At 47.5% G+C, this 18695-nt stretch overlaps 1 long non-coding RNA gene across 1 annotated transcript; it reads left to right on the plus strand.

Annotated features, from left to right (window-relative positions):
• Positions 1-15928: 15928 nt before the first annotated feature.
• LOC146429264 (uncharacterized) lies at positions 15929-17734 on the plus strand. Its single transcript, XR_014855879.1, has 3 exons — positions 15929-16138; positions 16267-16342; positions 17513-17734. It is a non-coding gene; the product is annotated as an uncharacterized LOC146429264 (long non-coding RNA).
• The last annotated feature ends 961 nt before the right edge of the window (positions 17735-18695 follow it).

The raw sequence follows: 18695 nt of genomic DNA on the forward strand, positions 1-18695 counted from the left end.
TGGATTGGCACAGAAAATGTGTTCTCCTGAAGCATTTTGGAGGTTCTGTAAGGCAAAGGCAGCTCAGCACTTCTCAGAACCTGCCAGCTCCATATCCAAAGGGTCTCTTCCACTCTGGTCAACATTTAGGGCATGAGTGACCAGCTCAGCTGAAGGAAGAACCTGGAGAGCAATGGCACAAAAAATAATAACTACTTCTTCCTTCCTTCCTTCCTTCCTTCTTTTTTTTTTTTTTTAAATTTTATTAATTTTTTTTTTTTCCTAAACTTCCTTCAGTCAGAAATCTTAGCATGGAACCAAATACTGAAGTCTTTTTAATGGTTCTCAGCAGGCCGTTGGTGGTTTTAGTGTTGATTTATTTAAAAAACAAACAAACAAGAAACCCCATGGGAAAAAACCTAACCTACAAAACAAATGAAACCCAAACGAAACTCACCAAATATTGACTGAAAATTGAAATGAAATTTACTTTGAAACTTTCCTGTGGCTGAGAAGCCTCCTTTTGCTGATACAGCTCTGGGATGAAGGAAACTGTCTCTGAGTGGAGAATTGAATATCCAGGGATTTCTCTCAAACCTTCTGCTTTATTAGACTAACCAGCTGATTTCTCTAATGTTTCCCCTCGACTCTGGGATGTCTGATGCATGTAACAAGCCCAATGTGTCAATTTTTAATGGCCATCCTTCCTGTTACACCTCTTCCACCTCAAAATGAGTCTCCAGGTGTAGAATAAAGGCTGGGCTGAGCTCCTGGCAGTGCTGGGAGCAGCAGTGTGGCACGAGCAGCCAGCCAGGGGTGTGTAGGTGAATGCTCTAAATCCCTGGATCACAGAAGCCATATCCACAAACCAACACAGCTCCTTTCCCTTCGACCCCCATCTTCTCCTGCCACTCTTTGATTTCTCCTCTTGCCTCAGATTTACAGCTACCTTGTCCAAATATATTACAGGAAATAAAGGATAAAATGCTTTAAAATCCTACCTTCCCAAGCCAGAGAACAGGCTTGGGTGAAAATAAATGAGCTGGTTTGTTATATTGCTCAGCCTCTGTCACGTGAAGGTGAGGCCTCCTTTTTTATTATTATTATTTTTTATTGCCACCCATTTGCCTTCATTATAATTTATTTGTTAATCCATGCTCCAGCTCATGAATTTTGCATTTGGGGAGGTGGAGGGAAAGGGGAGGGGGATTCAAACACCAAAAAAAGATGCTGGCCCACTTAAAGGTGAAGGACACAGTTGGAGGGCAGGGCTGCCTCCCTGGCCTTCCATCATCCTTTTAAAAAGGCAAATATGCAGTCAGCAAAAAGAGAAAAAGAGGGGGGGAAAAAAAGCCTAAAGACTTCCCAATTAATAATTACTCTGATGGCCTCAGTGGGATTCAGAACCTCACAGGTCAGAGAGGACAAATTCCAACCCCCTTTTACCGAGCTCTTCTCCTCAGGTGAGCTGATGGCTTCCATGTCCCCCATGCCAAGTTTCCTTCTTTCCTTTTCAGGTTTTTTTTTTTTTTATGAGGCATCCTGAGTGTAAAAAATATGGCCTGCCTTTATGGTGCTCCAGCACGAATGAAGCTATAAAATTATGAACAGTTTTTATGATGGCTATTCAGGGGATGCTTTTATATTGATGGTGCACATGCTGTATCTATCTTTTTTTCCCCTTTCTTTTTTGCGTCCCTCCTTTTCCCTGGAAAAGATGGCAGGATATGAGTGGGGGGGGGAAAGCTGTGGTGGGGGGGGCCCTGTGTAACTATTTTTCATGCATTTAATATATTAATTATCCGGTAAATGCTCCCTGGGCTGTACTTGGGATGCCGAAGAATGACAGCTTTTCAGCGAAGCTCCAAAGGCAGCCCATCAGCCCACAGTGTATTATGTCGGAGAGGTCAGGGTGGGGTTAATGTAACTTTTTATTTGCTGATTTTTCATAGATGGGAGCAAAGCTGGTAAGGGGAAAAAGAGAGAGAGAGGCTGAAAAGAAGGTGCAAAAAGAGCAGAGATGATGGCAAGTCTGTTACAGCCTCCTCCTGCCTCCCAGCCTGCTCCAGAGGTTGATTATGCAAACCAGGGAGATCTCAGAGCCTTCCTGGGATGCTCCTTCTCCAGGGGCTTCTGTGCAGGAAATTCTGCCAGGGGAAACTCTGTCCAAGAGACAACAACGAGAAATCCCATGTGCAGTAACTAAACTCAGAATAGATCATCTGTCCTCACTGAAAAGAGACATATCTGGGCAAAAAAAATAAAGAAGTAGGAGGAGATCTTGGCTGCTCAGGGTTCCTAAAGCCAGAGGTGAATCCTGCTCCACCAGGAGCCTCTGGGTGGGTGGTGGCCTTGGCTCCAGTGGCAGAACTGTCCCTGGAGGACCCAAAGCCCTGTGAGGACAATTGCTCCTCCTGCCCCTGAGGTCTGGGGCAGCCCTGCTCTAACAGCTGCCTCTATCCAGTATTGATCTCAGTGGTAATAGGGGTTTAATTCTCATTTAAGAGGCCTGTAAATGATCTCAGGAAAGACACTTTAAAAAAAAATAATAATCCTATCTAAACCAAGGTGCACAAGCTAAGGAAATGTGAAACAATTTAAATATTTTAGAAATTCTCCAGCAAAGTCTGCTGTGACTGAGCAGGAGAGTCTGTGTAGTTTTAGCATCTGCCCTATCAGGCAGAGGTAGCTGCATACACAATGTAGCGTTGCTTTATTTCAGCTAATAAAAATAATCCTAGTGTTGCACGTGTTTGGGTTAAAAGTATATTTTGTGCCTGCAATATCCATTTGAATGAGGGCCGTGTGGAGGAAGGGAGTGTTCTTGTGTGTGCATTTACCCAGCACTGCTCCCATTACAGCTGAATTGAGTACAATACGTCCCACTGAGTGTAATTACCACAGCTTTGTTCTTCTGGCTTTTCCATATTTTAACGCTCCAAACTATCCTAAACAAGTCGTATTGGGTTGTGTTGTGTTCTTTGGGAAACTGAGCTTGTCTTCATCAGCCTCCCCTCCTCACACCCCACAAAGAAGAGATGACTGCCAGTCATATCCAGTGACTTCTGTCTGTGTCACCCAGACAGGGATTTATTTTTCTATATGGCTTTAATTGGGAACCTTTCCTAGTGGCCTGCAGCCTCCCAGACAAGGTGTATGGTTCAAGAGTAGATGATAGTAACCTTTCTCCAGTGAGCTGCTAGTGTAAAAATGGGCTTGTAAAAAAGTCACGTATTCAAGTTTTTCTCCACGTTATGGAAGGGCTTGAATTCTAAGGCAAAAGGTCTCAGAAATGGGTTTTGCTGTGCAGCATAAGCTGTGGGTGTTAGAGGATGGAGAGCAGAAATGGTGTGGAATGAAGGGTGTGAAAAATCAGTGTCAGGAGCCCATGATCCAAAGTGCTCTGGAAATTCTCCCTTGGATTGAACACCACTGGTGGCACAGCCAGCACCTCACAGAGGCCACAAGGAGCTCTCAGCCTTTCTCCTGTGGTGTCTTATCTGCACACAGAGCTCAGCTTCCCTGGGTCTCCCAGCTCCAACCCAAGGCCCTTCCTGCCTGGAATTTTTCTGGATCCCCTCCTTTGCCAGGTCCAGCATTGCCCAGGGAGAGCTGCTGCTCTAATAACCACAGCCCAGGACACTCCCAGCTCACTTCCTCCTACATTTTGCAGGAAGAATTACATTCTGTATTATATTTTTTCGTGTTAGTATTTCACATTTCGGAAATGTGAAATAAATAGAGCAGCAGTTGGCAGGTAATACAGGGCACACATAGAAACTTCAATAGGAATGCACAAAAAAAAATACAGTAACAGTGTGAACTTCTCTTGCCTGGCAGAAATTGTTTCTGTCAATATTTTTAATTTCAGCTCCTGGAAGTGCAGCCTGAATGGGATGGAGAGCTGAGGTCTAAGCAGATGGTTATTAGCAAACTGATAAGCTTATTCTGCAGCCAAATATCTGAGCACAGAAATCCTGGTGGAGCTTTCTGCATGTTTTTCTGGGAAAACTTTTGCACATCTTAGAGTCACCTTGCTGACCAATTTATCTGCCTGCTAAGAAATGTGTTTAGATAATTGTACCTCATTGCAAAATAATGACAGCTAGAAAATAAAGGTAAGATAAAAAGCTGGATCTTCAAATTGCCAGAGGTGCCTTCCTTTATTTCCTTGAGGTGTCTGTCCATTCCTCGCTGTGGGAAGCCCTTACATGTTTTACTGAGTCGAGTATAAACAGAACAGTTTAAAAATTTATTTCACAAAATGCTGCCTTCACTATTTATGGGCTGATGTCAGTGCTAAAACCCTGAAATGGACTGGAACCATAACTGAGGCCGAGTGACCTTTCCCCGTTCTGCTTCAGTAACTGCATCCACAGGGAAGAGAAACTGCAACATCACAGCTCACTTTTGTTCCTCAAATCTTTGGGCATTTTGTGCAGGTGCAGCGATGGGAAGTGACAGGATGTGCTCCTGATTTTGGTTATTTTCTTTGCCTGCAGCTATTGTTTCCTTCCAGTGATTCCATGTGGCAGGAAATCTGTTTGTTCCCTGTCTGTCTGTGCCAAAACCATCCTGAGCTGGGATCCAAACTCTCCTTGGTTCTCCAAACAAAGATCTATGCCACTGCCAAGCCTCAGCAAGGCCGGCAGTGCAGCCACACTGGGAGCTGAGCAAGGATTTCTGTTCCTTGAGAAACACACAGGGGAGCACAGAGAAGAAAAATCAGGGCAGGTTGAGAGCAGCTTCGCCAGGGTTTGTGCAGCAGCTCCACATGGGACTCCAGGAGTTGTGGAATTTAGTCCAGTTGTGAGGAGAGAGGGCTGGGAGTTAAGCAGCTCTGCCAGCTTCAGGTGCTGTACAGGTATCAGTGAAACTCCTGCTGAATGGTGGAGAGGGGCTGGAGAAGTCTGGATATAAAATGTTTTTCCATGGAGAAATGAGGGTGATGAGCTGCCAGGTTTGGCTGTAGGCTCTGGTCATGGCCCCATGGCTGTCCCTGGTGTCTATACCACATTTCCCCATCTCCACCACGAAACCAGAATTGCTTTGAAACTGCACTGGGTGCTTTGGCTGAGAACGATGGTCATTGGGGTCATTGTGGCTGCTGCAGTCACCCCTCAGTGTCTGTCTGGAGATCACACCACAGCCAAAACAGACCAGCTAAAACAGCAGGGGGATGCAGAGCTGGTCCTCTCAGATTTCTCTTGGCATTGTGACATTGTAGGATGAGTTGGGGGGAGCTGAGAGCCCCTGGAAAGGGGAATCCTCTCTGGACAGCCCCTGGGGAGCTGGTTGGGGGGTGGAGGGGCAGCTCTGGGGTGTCACAGCCTGACAGCCAGCACCACCTCAGCCACGGGAGGAGTGCTGGACCGAGAGCTCTGACCTCATAAAACTGGATTGGAAATGCAGGCATGATTAACTTGCCATAGATTTATGTGGAATTAGTATGTGTTTCAACACTGGGGTTATAAATACAGGTTGCCCTCATCTAACCAGCCGGGCTTTACATAATTTCAGAAGGGTCCTCACAGTGGCAGCTTTAAAATGACAAAGGAGGGAAGGAAGAGCTGAGCCTGGCAGGTGCTGTATTAATGCACCCCAAATCCTGCAGGAGGCTGAGGGGAAGGGGGAGAGGATGTCAGCGCTGAGCACAGCCTATTCCACACAGTGCAGCTCAACTGCAGGGGTTGAAACCAGGCTGGGCACTGCTGGAGAAGCTGTGGCTGCCCCTGGATCTCTGGAAATGTCCAAGGCCAGGTTGGACAGGGCTTGGAGCAACCTGGGATGGTGGAAAGTGTCCCTGCCATGGCTAGAGGTTGGACTCAATGACCTTTGCAAGTCCCTTCCAATTCAAACCCTTCTGTGATTCTACAAATCCCTGCTGAGGGCTGTGAGCTGCAGAGGAAGGTGCTGTACAGGGGAGGCTCAGGTCTCTTCACAGTCTGGCTCACAGGCCAGCATTGCTTTCCTTTTCCAAATAATCCTCAGCCTTAGAAGAATCATCCTTGGCATCCCAACACGACAGGTTGCCTCTCTGCAGAAGCTTTGTCTTGTGCTATGTTCAGGGCATGGTCCAAAAGCTGCCTTAGCTCTGGCTTGTGCTGCTACTGCAGCCAAGTGCCAGGAAAGACCCACTCAGACCAGGAGCAGAGGGTCAGGCTGGAGAGGGAATGGTGCTGCTGGGCACAGGAAGGGTCACAGGAATATGGGGACCCAGCAGGTTTTCTCTGTTTTCCTCTCTTTCTTTTGGATAGTGAGTTTTTGAGCTTCCAAATCTCCCAATAACTCATGTTTTAGGGTGAGTGCCAACCATCCAGACGAGCTGCGGATGAAGGATCTATTTTTGCTTTAGCATATTTTTAACCTCTTTTCTTTGTTGTTCCAAATGCATTCATGCCAGATTTAAAAACAAACAAACCCCACAAGGCTCCCGGTGAGACTTTTCCCTTTGTTAATACCTGAAAGGAGCCTGCTGGGATACAGGGACCCTCTTGTTCTTTTGGGATTAGTCCCAAAAGTCTAATGTGGAGAGTTGGGAACCCTCTGGAGCTGGGCAGGGATGTGGCTGTGAGTTGCCACCTCGTGTGCTGCCCTTCCTCATCCCACCTGGGCCAGGCTGCTCTGTGTCCCTCCTGGGAGGGAGGCCAGCTAAAGGTATCTGAATAAACCTGGAAGAGCATCATTTAAAATTCTCATTGCTGCAATACAGAGCTTTCCAACCTGTTCACAGTTCGTGGCAGGGCAGACTCAGCTGTGAGGTGTTTTGTTTTTCCACAGCACCCTGAGCTGCGAGGAATCTGAACATCAGTCTGGGGATGTCTTTATGAACTGTTATTTTTTTTTCTTGAACACTCAAAATGTATTTTTGTGGCATAATATCCATGTATCTATCATATAGTGTATGTAGAGCTTCTTTCAATATGTATGTTAGTGTCTGAACAGCTGTGTAGCTGTACATATATATAATATCCTAGGCCTTGATCCTCTCTGTGTTTCACTTACAGCATGAGCAGTGCAGTTTGACTCTGGAAGGATATTTGTTGGTAAAATTAACATTAGGGATGGAGTGTGGACTTAATTTTTTTTCATTATTTACATTCCCTACATCGTTACTCAGTTGTGTAACCACAGATGTCACCAGGATTTCTGTGTGTTCCTCGTTGAAATCCAAGCAAACACCACCATCGCCTCCACCAGTGCCCTGAACCTGAGATCTGCGGGGGGCAGCTAGGTGAGGGAGGGGAGGAGTGGTCAGTAAAATCCAGACTATTACTGAAAATAATCAGCAGCAGTTGGCAACCCTGCTCCTGCATATTCGCCAAGTGCTCGGTGATTCAGCCCCTCTCCATTTTCAGGCCAGCGCGGCCGTCACTCTGAATTATTTTCAGTGAGCACTTCTATATCTCATGTCAGTTCCCAGTTCGAACCCATCACCGAGTGTCGAGGCTGCGACGTGCCGTCCATGCCGATGAGCAGCCCCCCTCCCCTGCTTTGCTATTAACCTTTCCTTTTACCAGAGTTACCCCTTTGTCCTGCTGCAGTTTGCAGTGCCTGATAGAAGCAGCTGCCTGTGGCCAAACGAACATCACATTTACATTTTCTTTCTTGAACCGAGGAGTGAGACGCGGAATTGCAGTAAATGATCTCCCCTTTCTCTTTTTTTGCCTCCCCCCCAATCGCCTTTAATGCATTGCCTAGAAATCTATTTCTTATCTAATTTTACTGGATGGATCAACAGGGCTGAGAATGTAACCCTTTGTCATCTATGGAAATCTTTTTATCCCATAAAAATGATTAGATTTGATGCAATTAGGATTATGAGGAGGTGGGGGGAGCCTGAGACACTGTGCCTTGTCTACTGCTGGCTGCTGACACATTAACAGCCTGTTTATTAACTGCTTTACATTTGGGCTACGAGCAGTGCATTCTTATGCCTGATAAGCCCAGCACGTGCCCGATAGGAAACGAGAGCCTCACTTTTTTGGGCTGGCCCCCTCCCACCTTTCTGCATATGAATCCAGGAGGAGGGATTTCACCGGGAGCAGAACCTCTGCAGCGGGAGAAATGCACATTTCCATTCGCCACTTCTCCAAGTGTGGCTGCTGCTTGCGTCTCCTGTAGCAGGGAGTATGTGACAGTGGATCTGCTCCTCTCCCTCCCTGCCTGCTTGGTACCACAGAATCCTAGAATGTTTTGGGTTGAAAGGATCATCCCAAGGCCACCGTGTTCCAATCTCCTGCCCCAGGCCGGGACAGCTTCCACTACACCAGGCTGTCCTTTGGATGGGATTGAGGTTTTTGCACCAGAGGCAAGCATTTGTGTGTTCTGTTCCTCCTTACCAGCTCTGGGGCTCAATTCCTTGTCCTCCTCTACCAATGTGACTGCTGTGCCTTCAGCCTGGATTTGTTTTTGGGGGAATTAAATTTGTGAGATAATCTGCAATATTTTTTTCTCTCTGACAGGGTCAGAGAGAGAGAATATGTATGGCTTATGTCCCAAAAGGTTCAGCAGCACACCTCCCACACCCCTCGGGCTGTGTTCCTCCTGTGTGGCTCTGACCTGGCACAGACACCAGTGGGTGCCTCAGCACACAGAGCAGGATGGCACTGGAGCAGAACAGGGCAAATCCCTCCTGGCTCAATGGGAAAACCCTGGGAGGTGGTTTTGTACCACCAAGGATCTGTGTGTGTGCTGATCTCTGCTGTCCTGCCCTGGCCGTGGGGTGGGTGAGGATGTGGAGCCCTGCAGCTGCACAGGCTCTGAGAGACACCCACAGCCATCCTCCTCTTACATTCCTTTATCTGCAGCTTTTCAAAAGTTGCTCCTCTATCTTCACACAAGGAAAATTTATTCCTCGGCTTCCCCGGTTGTGAATAACAACTTCTGGCTGGGAGAGAACAGGATCTGACTGTGAGTGATACAGGGCTCAAAGGAAAATTTTACATAAAAACAAAGGGAGAAATTTACTGCAGGTCCTAGAAATTAATAAAACAAGGCTAAATAAATCTGATAGTGCACAAACTTTGCATGTAGGCTTCCCCTCTGAGCAGCATCTCCCTGTGAGAGGCACGAAGCTGTGTGCAGATGCTAAAGCGCTTCTCTGACACAAGTCAAAGGCCAAAATCCAGCCTTTGTTTCTCTTGATTGCCAGCACAGTGAGAATATTTAATTCCCAAACGTCTCTGTGCTACTTAATAGCAATTTTCCCTGGTTTTGTTTGCAGATCACAAACACTCCCATGAGGGCATCACTCCCCACCCTGCTCCTCTGTGCTTCTGCTGGTCATCTGCCTTGAATTGCGACTTGTTTCGTGACTTTAAGTGGCTAAAAATAACTTGAGAAATAAGTTTGGGCACAGCAGCTGCACACACCCCTGTGTGTCACGCTGTGCCCGCCGTGACAATGGGATCCCAGCAGTTGGCAGGGCCCTGCTGAGGGGATGCCAGCATGGGGACAGCTGCCGAGCCAGGCTGGCAGTGTCTGTGCCAGCAGCAGCCCTGACAGGGCTTGGGACATTCCTGCTGCAGCCTGCCAGGGAAACACGGTGTCACCCTGCAGTCCTTGCGAGGATTTGGTTTCAAACTGTTCTTTTTTAACAGATTGTCTGTAAAAATCAGCTTTGGAGAGATCTGCCAGCCCAAAGCTCTGTCCCATGGCCTGAGTGTGTCATGTGTCTTATGCTGAGGTTTTACAGTGGTTTAGTGGCAAAACAGGACACAGATGACTTTTATTCTAGCAAAGGAGGTGGGATATTGGCTATTCCCATTTTTTCAATGACTAGAGGAAAGTGAGGCTGGCTCAGCTCCTTCCTGCTGTGGGAATCCAACAATCCCCAGGGTTTTATGTTAACTGGGATAAGGCTTGTGCAGTACTGGGTTAAGCCTGATTTGTGATCAATTCTCCTTTCTCTTCTCCTCTTCTTTCTTTTCTCTTTCCCGTGTTTTTTCACCCTGAACTGCAGAGGCTGGACAATGGTAAATCTCTCCCATTCCCTTGAACTGCAGGCGAGGGAGCCCAGCAGCCTTTGTGAGCACCTCAGAGCCGAGGCAGTGACCTTGCAGTTTGGCTCCAGCTCATCTCTGCATCCCAGCAAAGCTGTGGGATGGGGGATGAGCCTGTGGAGGAGCTGATGCTTATTAGCCTTCTTCCAGGAGGCAGAAACAGCCCCTCGTTACCAGGAGCAGAGCAGAGTCCCCTGTCAGGCAGTGACCGAGACCTCGGCAACTTCAGCACGGGGGCACATTTGGTGATTTACAACTCCCAGGCAGCTCTTCCACAGCCACTCCTTGTGCTCCGCACAGATAAGCCCAAATCCCTCATTTGAAATGCCAGCAGCAAGACCCTTGAAGAGTTTATGCAAGGTCTTCCCGTCTCTCCTGCCCTGCTGCAGCTCCCTTCCCTCCGGGGAAGGTGAAGACTCAACCTAAAGACACCTCAGGTTCTAAATGTGCCGATGTTGTGCCTCCCCCCTTGACTTCCAATTGAAAAAGATTACAAATAATGTTAAATAATATAGTTTATAACCTCAGGGCTGTTTTCAAACGTGTATAGACCAGTTGTCAACAGGCAGAGAGGAAGGGAAGGGAAATTATAGGCTGCACAAAAGAGGAAAGTAAAAGTGAAAGCTCCATAAAAGAAAGTGGAACTATTATGGAGCAAAATGCCAACTCATTACAAAACAGCCAAATAAGAGAGAAATACAGCTTTACCCGTAATAGCAGTTTACAAGGGAACATTGTATTGCAACATAACGGTGGTGCTATAATTTGCTCTAACAACTCCAATTATGCCTTTTATTGATTTGGCAACACATTTAATAGGAGTAGCCACACCTCTTGTGTTACAAATCATTAAAGGTGTTGAACAGTGTAATTTTAAAATTGTCCTTCTCCTACAGATGTCAGTGTGACAGCATAATTTCCCCTGATTTCTGCTATGTAAACAGTGCGTTACAGTAATTTCCCCCTTACAAAGCAGAAATGTTGTCAGCCTGGGTTTTTTTGTGCAGAAACATCCATTTAATATTTTCCCCCCAGTCTATTCTCCTAATTGCTGGGGTTTTTTTCCCTTTTTCCTCTTTCTCTCTTTTTTTTTTTCTTAACTTATCTCTAGAAAATAAACATACTGATTTGCCATCTTCTACAGCAACCTTAATTGCTACTCAAATCTTCAATATGCACTTAATATTGGGGAGGTAAAACCCTTTTAGTTCAATCCTGTTCCACTTCACTCAAGTAGTGTTTCAGAGCTGGTTAAAAGTCGTGTGTCTGCTGGTAGCAATTTTGACAGGTGATTCCAATTCCAGCAGCAGCTTCCTTGCAAAACTCAGAAAGCACCTTGGAAAAGAATCAAAACTTTTTTTAGGTTTTGTCTTCTTTACCACCAAAGGTCTAAATTTTATGTAGGAATTGAGGAGAAACCCCTCTCATGCTGAAGTGGAAGGGGGTTGGAACGAGATGGTCTTTAAGATCCCTTCCAAACCAAACCATGATTCTATGATTCAAAATAGGCATTTGGAGAGACACGTTTGGAGGCATTTGGGCTTTGAGCAGCTTTACCACACAAGGCTGGGCTCAGCCACCAGCTCTGCCTTCCTAAATCCAGAATAAAAGCTTGCTGCTAGGAAAAGCAGGACAAGGGACACCACCAGGCAGGTTTGGACATTCATACTGCTGAAAAGCCAAGGTGGTTTTCATTGTGCTGGCAGAGGATAGTGATTTGAAGGTCCGGCTATGCCTTGCAGGGACTTTTCCCACTCTGCTTTGCTCCTGGAGCGTGGGCTGATCCAGCAGGATGCTGTCTGCTGCTGCAGCTCCATCAGCCCATCGTTCCCAAGGCAAGGCCCAGCAGACAAAGAATGTGTTTCCCCTCTCTCTCGGAGCACATGCAGGCGCTGACGTGTGTAAATGAACCTGACAAGCTCTTTGAAAAACAAATAGAGGCCACCAACCAAGCTTTTGGCACGCCAACACGCCACATGTTTACACCAAAAGTGCCACACTGCCCTGCCTGCCTGGCCCCGGGCAGCGCCGCCTGCATTTGTCTGGCTCCAGCAAACTGTCTCATTAACAGCTGTGTGGGGAAGCAGGAGGGGGTGAGGCAGGGAGGGATGAAAATCCCCCAAGCCCGAGGAGGGTGACATTTTTCACGCCGAAGTGAGTAAAGCAGCTCCGATCACGCTGCCAGAGCTGACCCCCAGCCCTGCCCATCTGGCAGCCCCAGAACAAAGCCAGCATTGCCGGCGCCAGGGATGGACAGCCGGGGCTGCCAGAGCCTCTCTGGGCCATTTCACACCCCCGTGTGTCCCTGGGTGCCAGACTGAGCTGCCAGGCCCTGCCCATCCCCACCTCTGGACGTTGATTTGGGTTCGGGCAGGTGTGTGTGAACATCGCTCTGGTGACAGCAGAGATGTCCCAGCAGCTGGACAAGGGACCTGCGGCCACCTTCACCGTGATGGCACCAACCCTCACCCATGGGACTCCCTCTGCTGTCCCCAGGGGTGGCCATGCAGTGTCCCCAGCTCAGCACCGACAAGGTTTTGGTTGTGGGCCATGGCAGCTGTGCGTGTGGATGTGGAGAATGGGAATATTTCCACATCTGGAAGGCTGTGCAGCCAAGAGGGCTGGAGTGCTGCAGGCACTGCCAAGCAATCTGCAGGTGCATGGAGGAAAACAATGCTGGGTTTGCCAAACCAGCTCCCTGTAATTACCAGCCGTGCCTCGTGCTTGGGTATGGAAGCGGAAGCCAGAGCTTCGACTCCAATGGAATCTGGGCAAATGATTAACCAAGAGTGACTTTATTGGATTAATTTAAGCTTGTTTGTGGAAATTTGGGGCGCAAAGGCACTCTGAGTTTTCTCAGATGTGTAAATGCATTTCTAAATAACTCCTGGGAGGAGGCTGGGGTGGCACTGGAGCGTCACATGCGGGTCACGGTGACCCTTCCAAGGGACAGGAGCAGGGTCAGGTTTCTGGCACCAGCGCTGCATTTCTGTCAATTAAAAATAGCTTTTTCCTTAAGTTCTCCATAGATCCTTGTACAAAACACCCTGCAAATGTCCACTGGGGAAAAGAGACTGGGGAAAAAATGTTAGTGAGGACTGGAGAAACTGTAAATGAGGAGGACCAAGGTGTGAGGGCAGCAGGAGGGAAGGACAGGGGCAGCCAGAGGGACACAGTGTGTCCTGCCATCTCATCCCTCTGTTCCCAGACAGCCTTGGCTCATCCCAGGATTCCCAACGAGTGGAAAACCAGCTGAGCCTCTGGTTTTCTGAGCCCACTGCAGGTGAAGAAGCTGCAAGAGGGAGCAGTGTGTCTCGAGGAGCTAAAAGCAGAGGAGCTGTGGAGCTGCCTGGTGTATGTGGTGTGGGACAAGGGGACTGGGGCACTGAGCAGATGAATCATTTTCCTGGGAAGACAGTGGCAAAATTAAAACACAACTCTCTGAAGGCATTAAACTATTGCTTCTTCCAAGAAGTTTGGCTGTGCTAAAAAAGCCGAAAACAATGGGCTTTCACCCTTTTTAGTGAACAACACGTGCAGCCCCTGGGGCCCCACGGTGGCTTTGTGAGGCAGAGCTGGCAGTGTCCTGCAGGGACTGACGTGGGAAATGGGGAAACTGCAGCGTGGCTGTGCTGGGACTGGGCTGGTGTGAGGCTCCGAGCAGGATTTAACTCCCAGCTTTTCTGGGAAGGAAATTTGTTTTTGCTAGAACTAATCATTCGCATGCATTTTTCATTAGTGTTATTATCCCAAAGAAAGGCTGCAGTAAAGTACTCAGATATTTGTTACCTCTGGGGGAATTTTACAAAGGGAGATGGAAGGAGGGGAGTGGAGCTGAATGGCAGCTCCTGTTGGTATTCTGGTGTGGTTCCGCCGAAATGATCTTCCCAATCAGCGCAGACTTAATGCCAAAGCCTGCTCAAATATACAAATCAGATGGAAACATTTCACAGGCTTTATATAGCTTGGTTTGCCTAAGTCTTCTCTGGATGGAAATTGTGAGTCATTTTGCTCTTCCTGGTCTATCCAGCTGTTGATAGTGAGAATTATTCCCCGTGCCAGGTCCCTGGGTGTTCCTCAGGTTGGTCTGGGATGTGCCAGGTGTGTGAAGGGCCAAAGGGAGACTGGAGGTTTTTCCTCTGGCTGCTTTAAGGTCCTTCCAACCCACAGCATCCTGTGATTTTGAGCATCTCTGGTCCAAGGGATGTGGGTGCTGAGTGGGGGGATTTGCAATGGGGTGATAAATTGGGAGAATAGGATCTGCTGGGCCTGGATATGGAATTCCCACTGCAGGACACTGCTGACCTCCTGCAGGTGCTGTGGAAAGCTGAGCAGTGAAGGCTGCAGGGACATCCCCAGGAGGGGAGAGGTGGGATGGATGCACAGCAGCATCTCTGTGAATCTATAGCATGGCAGAGATAATTTAAAAATAAGAAAAAAGTCTCTTGGCTTAGTGAGGAATCTTTACCTCAGCTTGGATATAAAACAAATTAACTGTGATGTAAACAGGAGGTTGGAGAGGCTGCAGCTGTGATTGCTGGTGGAAGGATATCGAAAGTAGGGTGATTCCTCTTTCATAATGATTTTGGTTCCATTTAAGTTGGAGATCAGATGCTCCCCAGTAAAGATATAAATTATAAAGGCACTAAACTTCAGTACCAATAAGCTCCCCAAATTTATTTGCATTTGTTATCTGGCAGTTTCATTTACAGTGAAGAAACTTTCACTGTGGATCAGATCTTTTTAATATTTCCTCATAACTTCCCAGTGACAATCAGTTTTTCCATTAGGAGAGATCAGACACATAAGTAATACTGAGAGAGCTACATGAATACCAAGTCATTCATTAGGAGCAATGCCACTGCCATGAATGCTGAGTGAATAGACTGTGAGGGGACACTGAAAATTAAAGGTTATTCTGGGTTCATTAACTTCTGCACTCCTTTCTAAAACAAAACCTTGGGTGAGAGCAGCCTTTGACTCCTAAACGGGATCTCCTTGTTCCCTAATTTAAAAAATATTAACATCATTTAACTGTTTCCCCTCGCTGCTTGATATGTGCAAGAAAAGAAGAGATAGAATGAATGTTGGTGGAAGCGAGGAACGGACAGAGCAGTGTGTGGACATGGCTCTGCTTTCCTTTCCCTGAACACCCTTCTGTGCCCCTCGGGCTCCATGGGCAGCACCTAATTCTCACATTAATTAGCCACGAGGATTTCCTGGGAGCAGGCAGGGAGCTGGGGATGCTGCCAGGGGGCTGCACTCCCTCTGACCCCCCAGGACAGCCCTGGGTGAGCAGCAGGCAGAGCTGCTGGATTATTTGCTCCCAGTGCCCATCTTGCTTCTCAAACAAGGATCCTGGGCGCCACAGCCTAGCCCCTCACTTGACCTCCTGCAAGTGTTTAAAACCAACCTCCAGCACTCTATAGGGGACAGCAGTCAGACTAATGCAGCCTTTAATATCACGTAATAGCTGGATAACATGGCCTCGGTATTGAAATGTGATGTTCTGAACTGAAACACACTTTGCCTGCTCTCTGCTCACATACTTAACCAAACAGGCAGAATCCCTCTCCTCGGAGCAGTGGATAAGGCTCTTTCAAACAGTGTCTCTAAAGCCCTTGGTAATTCCTGGATGGAGATATGAGAGAGCAGCTCTCAGCAGCTCGCTCTAAAGCCAGCAATAATATTTCTTCCTTACAGAGTCTTATGTTCCTACTATTTTATTCTGATTTTCTGTTTGTGTACACAGGCTGCCTTTAGTCAAACGAAAAAAAGTGGTGTGGAACCAGCAGCAGTTTGTCTCTGCTGCAATCTCCAAGGCAGCAGAAGCCACGGGGCTGCTCTGTGGCTGTGGTGGGTGTTGGAGATGCAGAGAAAAGGTCCTTTATGTGGTCAGAACGAGCAAACTGTGCCTGTTCTCTTTCCATTGCAGGCACCAGAATTCAAGTTTCCTTTCCTGGGCTGTTTTTGTTAGGTTTGGGTTAACAACTAGAATGGTTTGGGTTGGAAGGGACCTTAAAGCCCATCTTGTTCCAACCTTGCACTAGACCAGGTTGCTCAGGGTCATATCCAACCTGGCCTCGGACACTTCCATTTGTCCTACAACTGTCACTCATGTGTGAGTGATCCCTCGGTGAGTGATGTATGATTGGGTAAGGACAGGAGACAAAAATGGAGCTTTGTGTGTGGATTGTTCCATAGGAGGAGCGACTGCACAGCCCAGCCTGTGGTTGTTTTGTTCATTTATTAATCCCAGGCAATTATTACCTCAAATTCTCAGGGTAAAAACTGCAGGTGATTCCATCAGGTGATAGAGAAGAATGACTGAGACCCCAGAGAGGAGCTTTAGTTTGGAGGTGAGAAGAGAAGAGGTCCTGTGTTTTTTCTGGATGTTTTTGGTTTTGTTGTGCTTCTTGCAGGAGTCAGTGAACTCCCTGGGCTGGTTTGTCCCTCCTGAGTCAATCACAGCTTAAACCTTGATTTCAGAAACCTCCAGAGTTCAGCCTCCCTCCAGCAGAGCGTTAAGCACATCCCTAAATTCATGCATCCCCAGCCTCCAGCTGGGAAAGCCCAAAATGTGGTGACCCAGACGAGGTCAGAGCTCCTCCCAAGCTCCTTCCCACCATGCCCGAGGTGGAAGCACCTCGCCCTGCACACGGAATTCCCAAATTCCCAAGCCATGCACCTCCCGACTCTCTGCATGGCCAGGAGCGAAGCACACCCGTGTCGCACTTTTGTTGCAGAGCCCGAATCCGTGTTCCTGCAGGGGAGGGGGAGAAACCTTCACATCTCGTTTTATTTTTCCTCCCTTTCCCTACATGAGTTAATCTGTTTAGCTCTTTAACCTGTGAGCCGAAGGAATTCTCAGCCAGCGACAATGGGAAAGCTTCTGAGCTGGGGATGAGGGAGGTGGAGAGGAGAGAGGCTGGGGAGAAACGTCTGGGAGGTGGGGCTGGATGCAGATAAAATATCCTCCCGAATTTCGGGCTGGAAAACTGTGCCGATGGTGGAAGGCGAGAGGTTAAACGGAGGCAGAAAAGTTTGTGTCAGCCCTGTTCTGATTTTTCCCTTCTCCAGCCGCCACCTCCTTTGCTCTCCTCTCTCCCCCGCCCCGCCGCCCCGAACCCCCTCCCCGCCTGGGAAGAAGGAGGTTTGCTGTCTTTGTATTTTAACTGTAGCAAAAAGATTAAATTGTTTACGAGCTGCGAGCCCCGGCTGCCTGGATGAGCTGGGAGAGACAAAGATAGACAGTCTAATTCTCCGGTGTACTTTGTGCTTCCGTCCCCCTGCGCTGCCACTAATTCTTTTATCTGGCCCCAACACTCCAGGCATTATGTGCATTCATAAAAAAAAAAAAAAAAAAAAAAAGGAAAACCTAAAAAAAAAAAAAAATCCTAACTGAAGCAGGCAAAATTACTGTTCTCTGCGCTTTACCTCTGATAACAATCTCTTGAATACTGATTACTTTTTTTTTCCCCCAACACAAAGCGACCAACACAAGTTGGTCTTTAACCCTTTATCTTTAGCAAGCAGAAAGACACGAGGAACATCTTACTCAGTTGGAAAAAAAAAATAGCATACAGAAGAATTACTGTTATCTCCTAGCCAGAAGAGGAACAGCAGAGATAAGAAAAGCCTGAAGAATTAAAAGGAACGTTGCATTTGGGCTGTAAATTCGTGCTGAAGCTGGTTCTATTTGTCTGTCACTAGGGTTCATAATTTTTCGAGGTTGTTTTGATAGACTTATTGTGAAGACTGCATAGAAAACTCATCAGCATTTGTTGCCTCTGAGCATTATTGTCAGTGGTAACCGCATGGTTATAGACTGGAGGAAGATAATGGTTGAAGTATAAAGGAGATAAAGGCAAAACCTCTTCTCATTAAGGGCTATCTCCACCTCTGCAGACTCTACAGTATTGAGTGACTGGCGCTGGTGCATTGGGCATAAATTATAGCAAAAAAACTAAAGGCAGCATCATTATTTCGAAAAAGTTATAATGACATGCCACGGGCTTAAGACCTATTTACACCAAAGGGGGACAATAAATACAGAGAGAGCTTGGTGTGGAGTGACCAGCAGTGCCTCTCTATCGATTGGGAGACATCAGTCTGCAGGGAGGCTGCTCTGAAAGGGTCAGATCCACTCTCCATGGTACCTGCACACCCCAAACCCACTGAGTCCCACAGAAAAGGGACCTCTGGGGCAGAAATGTCATTTGGGATTGAGGTTTAACTTCTTACCTGGGAAGCCCCACCCTGGCCAGATCTTCCCCTGCAGGTTTGTGCAGTGGAGTCACCTAAAAGGGCAGACAGGGCTGTGGGAGTCTCTCCCATGCACTTCATTGGTGCTGTTGCATTGCTGCCCTGCCCTTTCCATTTATTTTTTCCAGATTGCTGTTCTGCAAAGGTATAAAGTCTCCTTTCCACTGCTCTTCCTGGGTGCTGCTCTTCTCCCTGTGCATCCTCAGTTGCCTGTGGTTTGATCTCTTTATCTTCAGTGTGGTGGGGGAAGAATTATGTTCGAATTCGAGCCAGGTCCACAGCAGATAAAGCACACTCCTAAAGTTGTTTTTATTGGGCAGGATTGTAAAGAACACTCTGTGCACCTGCAGCACTGGTTATCTGGAGCTTTCTAAATTGGAATTAGCTTCCAGTGCCCCTCTGAGGAGGAGGATTTCTTGCACTTGGAGAAACTGAGGCCCAGAAGAG

This window comes from Lichenostomus cassidix, chromosome 19 (assembly GCF_008360975.1).
Source record: "Lichenostomus cassidix isolate B80296 chromosome 19, HeHo_3.0, whole genome shotgun sequence".
Taxonomy (NCBI): domain Eukaryota; kingdom Metazoa; phylum Chordata; class Aves; order Passeriformes; family Meliphagidae; genus Lichenostomus; species Lichenostomus cassidix.